Genomic DNA, 5,320 nt, shown 5'->3' on the forward strand with positions numbered 1-5,320 from the left:
AGGTCTTATATTTAAGTCTTTAATCCATTTTGAATTTGTTCTTGTATATGGCGTAAGGAGGTGGTCCAGTTTCATTTTTTTGCATGTGTCAGTCTAATTTTCCCAGCACCATTTATTAAATAGACTATCTTTACCCCAATGGAAATTCTTGCTTCCATTGTCATAGACTAACTGTTCATATATGCATGGATTTAATTCTGGGCTTTCTATTCTGTTCCATTGATCTATGTGCCTGTTTTATGCCAGTACCATACTATTTTGATTACTGTAGCCTTGTAGTATGTTCTAATGTCTGGTAGCATGATACCCCTGACTTTGTTCTTATTTCTCAGGATTGCTGTGGCTATTCGGGGTCTTTCATAGTTCCATATAAATTTTAGGATTATGTTTTCTATTTCGGTGAAAAATGCCCTAGGTAGTTTGATAGGAATTGTATTGAATCTATATATTGCTTTAGGCAATATGGACATTTTAACTATATTAATTCTTTCTATCCATGAGCATGGTAGTTATTTCCATTTATTTGTATCTTTTATTTCTTTCTTCAGTGTCTTATAATTTTCTGAGTACAGGTCTTTTACTTATTTGGTTAAATTTATTCCTAAGTATTTTATAGTTCTTGAAGCAATTGTAAGTGGAACTGTTTTGTTAATTTCTCCTACTGATACTTTATTATTGGTATATACAAATGCAGATGATTACTGAATATTGATTTTGTATCCTGGTACCTTACTGAATTCGTCTATCAGTTCCAATAGTTTTTTTATGGCGTGTTTGGCGTTCTCTATATACGCTATCATGTCATCTGCATATAATGACAATTTTATTTCCTCCTTTCCAATTTGGATGCCTTTTATTTCTTTTTCATGTCTGATTGCTGTGGCTAGAACTTCCAGAACTATGTTGAATAAAAGTGGAGAAAGTGGACAGCCTTGTCTTGTTCCTGATATTAAGGAGAATGGTTTTAGCTTTTCCCCATTGAGTATGATGTTAGCTGTGGGTTTATCATATATGGCCTTTATTATGTTGAAATATTATCCTTCTATTCCCAGTTTGCTAAGAGTTTTGATCATAAATGGCTGCTAAATTTTGTCAAATGCTTTTTCTGCATCTATTGATATGACCACATGATTTTTATTTTTCATTTTGTTGACGTGGTGTATCACATTAATTGATTTGCAGATACTGAACCAACCTTGCATTCTAGGGATGAGCCCCACTTGATCACGGTGTATGATCTTCTTAATATACTGCTGAATTCTGTTTAGTAATATTTTGTTGTGGATTTTTGCATCTATGTTCATCAGGTATATTGGCCTGTAGTTTTCCTTTTTTGTACTGTCTTTGTCTGGTTTTGGAATCAGGGTGATAGTGGCCTAATAGACAGAGTTTGGAGTCTTCCCTCCTGGGATTTTTTGGAATAGTTTGAGATAATTCTTTTTTCAACGTTTCGTGAAATTCACTTGTGAAGCCATCTGGTCAGGCTTTTGTTTGTTGGGAGCTTGTTGATTACTGATTCAATTTCCTTGGTAGTAATCAGTCTATTCAGGTTTTCTGTTTCTTCTTGAGTTAGCTTTGGAAGGTTGTATGCTTCTAGAAAATTATCCATTTCTTGCAGATTGTCAAATTCGTTGGCATATAATTACTCATAGTAATTTCTTAGAATTTTTTGTGTTTGTGTGGAGTCTGTTGTCACTTCACCTCTTTCATTCCTGATTTTACTAATTTGAGTTCTCTCTCTCTCTCTCTCTCTCTCTCTCTCTCTCTTTTAAGATTTTTATTGGGGAATTGGGGGGATGGGAACAGTGCTGGGGAATTGGGGGAAGGGGAACAGACAAGTTGTTGTCGTTTTTATTCTTCAATCCAGTTGTGGAGGACGTTGCTTCACTGACCCAAGTTGGCACCATCATTGCGCTCTTCCCAGGCAAGACAGATCAGTCGCTGGCTTCTGGACGGTCGCTCACTGCGGCTACTGGGCGCTCACGCTGGCTGCTGGCTACATACGGTAGCCCATGGCAACTCACTGCCACAGGGACTGCAGCCTACACCATCGCCGGCGACTCAAGGCAGCCCAGCTCCAGGTTGAGCTGTTGTTCAGCATCTTAGCTGTGGAGGGCAGTATCACTGGCCCTCATATGTGGGATCCGAACTGGGGCCCTCTGGCATCCCAAGCCAGTTCTTAACCATCGCGCCACTGAGCCGGCCCTCTCTCTTTTTTTTGATGAGTCAGGCTAGAGGTTTGTCAATTTTGTTTATCTTCTCAAAAAAACAGCTCTTTATTTCGTTGATCTTTTGTATTGTTTTTCTTGTCTCTATTTCATTTGTTTCCGCTCTGGTCTTTATTATTTCCTTCCTTGTACTCCCTTTGGGCTTATTTTGCTGTTCTTTTTCCAGCTCCCTGAGGTGTAAGATTAACCTGTTGATTTGAGATTTTTCTTGCTTTTTTAGGTAGGCCTGCACTGCTATGATCTTCCCTCATAGAACTTGCTTTCACTGCATCCCAGAGATTTTGGGTTGTGGTGTTTTCATTGTCGTTTGTCTCGAGGTATCTTTTGATTTCTTCCTTGATCTCATTTTTGACCCACTCACTATATAGTAGCATGTTATTCAGCGTCCATGTATCTGTGTGCTTTCCAGGTTTCTTCTTGTAATTGATTTCTAGTTTCATAGTTTTGGTCGGAGAAGATACTTGATATGATTTCAATCTTCTTAAATTTATTGACTTGTTTTGTGGCCTAACATGTGATCTATCTTGGAAAATGTTCCATGTGCACTTGAGAGGAATGTATATTCTGTAGCTTTGGGGTGAAATGCTCTGAAAATATCAGTTAAATCCAGCTGGTCTAAAGTGTCATTTAAGGGCACTGTTTCCGTGTTGATTTTTTGTGTGGAGGATCTGTCCATTGGTGACAGCGGGGTGTTGAAGTCTCCTACTGTGATAGAGTTACTGTTGATCTCCGTCTTTATGTCTGTCAATATCTGTTTTATATATTTAGGGGCTCCTATGTTTGGTGCATATATATTTACTAGGGTTATGTCCTCTTGTTGTAGCAATCCCTTTATTATTATGAAGTGCCCTTCTTTGTCCTATATTATATTCTTCAATTAAAAGTCCATTTTATCTGATATAAGTATCGCTACTCCAGCTTTCTTCTCAGTTCCATTTGCATGAAATATCTTACTCCATCCCTTTACTTTCAGCCTGTATGTGTCTTTTGATCTGAGGTGAGTCTTGTATACAGTATTTGCAAGGGTCTTGCTTTCTTATCCATTCAGCCACCCTATGTCTTTTGACTGGAAAATTCAGTCCATTTACATTTAATGTGATTATTGATAGGAGTGTAGTTATTGCCATTTTGTTATTTGTGTTCCTGGTCTTCGTTAGTTATGCGGTTTTTCTCTTTCCTCTGCTTAAAGAAGCCCTTTTAACATTTCCTGCAATGCTGGGTTGGTGGTAATGAATTCTTTTAGTTTATTCTTTTCTGGGAAGCTCTTTATCTCTCCTTCAATTTTAAAAGATAGTCTTGCTGGATAAAGCAATCTAGGTTGTAGGCCTTTGTTTTTCATCACTTGAAAACCTCCTGCCACTTCCTTCTGGCCTGCAGAGTTTCTGTAGAAAAGATGGCTGATAATCTTATGGGGGTGCCCTTGTAAGTAGCTTGCTGTTTGTCCCTTGCTGCTTTTAGGATTCTGCCTTTGTCTTTAACTCTTGCCATTTTCACAATAATGTGTCTTGGTGTCGGCCTGTTTGGTTGGAACTCTCTGCACTTCCTGGGCTTGTGTGTCAATTTCCTTTGCCAGTTTAGGGAAGTTTTCAGACATTATTACTTCAAATATGTTCTCAATCCCTTGCTCCCTCTCTTCTCCTTCTGGTATTCCTATGATGCGCACGTTGTTGACTTGATGTTGTCGCCCAGCTCTCTTAAACTATTTTCAATGTTTTATATTATTTTTTCATTTTGTTGTTCCACTTGGATGATCTCTGCTGTCTTCTAAGTCACTGATTCGTTCCTCTGCTTCATCTAATCTGCTGGTAATTTCATCGAGTTTGTTATTTATTTCAGTAATTGTATTCTTTAGTTCTAGCTGGTTGCTTTTCATGATTTCTCTATCCTTCTTTATATTCTCATTAATTTCCTTGAACATTCTAATAATCACTGTTCTGAACTCTGTCTCTGATAGGTTGTTTACCTCTATTTTTTCTAGTTCCACTGATTCAGGAGGTTTCCTCTCTTCTTTTATTTGGGATATGTTTCATTGTTTCCCCATTCTGGTTTACTCTTGTGCTTGCTTCGATGTAATAGGTAGATCCCCTAGGTCTCTCAGTCTTTTCTGGGTGGACTTACGTGGTATGTGTCCTTTATATTTGAATTACTCAGTCTTCTTTTTCTCCTGTGTGTGTGTACCAGAGGCGTTCCTTGTGTTGTGTGTCTTCTCCTGTTGAAGTTGAGTTTTGATTGCTTTTGGCTTGTCAGTAGATGGGATTAACTCTCAGGCTGACTAACTGTGAGGATTAGCTGTGTCCACAGTTTATGAGCTGCTGTGTGAGGGTTGACCTCTCCAATGAGGCTTGACCCCTGTGGGCTCTTGTGCCTGTAGTGATTTCCCTTTTGGTGTGACTCTTTTAGGTCAAACCCCATAATGATCTCGTTTTAATAAAGTTGACCTCTGGGTGTGATGATTCTTGTGCCTCTTTGGCGGGGCCCTGCTGCAGAGCAGATTTTAGAGCAAAACAGATCAACAACCATAACCATAACAGCCACTAAAGGAAACCAGATACTCTCACATGTAAAAAACAACTAATAACCTACATTCAACATGTACAGAAGTATCAAGCATACAAAAGGAAAAAAAAACCAAACAAACAGAAACAAAACAACAATAACAAAAACAAGGGACAAATAGCTAAACAAAATAAAATAAAATATAATAAAATAAAAAATAGAATAAACATAAACAAAATAGCAACCCCCCCAAAAAAAAATTGCAGCAAAGATGGAAAAGAGTAAAAGTAGAGCAGTGAAAAGAAAGAAGAAAAGAAGGGAGAGAGAGTAAAAAAGAAAGAAGGAAAGAAAGAGAAAAAAATGTATATATACATCTACACTCCCATACATATATATCCACATATATGCACTTTTATATATGCCTATATTAGAAGCTAAACATGATAATAATGAAATAGAAAAAAAACAAAAACAACCAACACAAGCAACCAACAAAACCCCCCCAGAACACCCAAAAGAACCCAATTAACAACAACAACAACAACATAGCACACCAAAAATAAAAGAAACAAACAAACAATAAAAAACAAGAAACA

This window comes from Hipposideros armiger, unplaced genomic scaffold, assembly GCF_001890085.2.
Source record: "Hipposideros armiger isolate ML-2016 unplaced genomic scaffold, ASM189008v1 scaffold_1236, whole genome shotgun sequence".
In the NCBI taxonomy this organism is placed as follows: domain Eukaryota; kingdom Metazoa; phylum Chordata; class Mammalia; order Chiroptera; family Hipposideridae; genus Hipposideros; species Hipposideros armiger.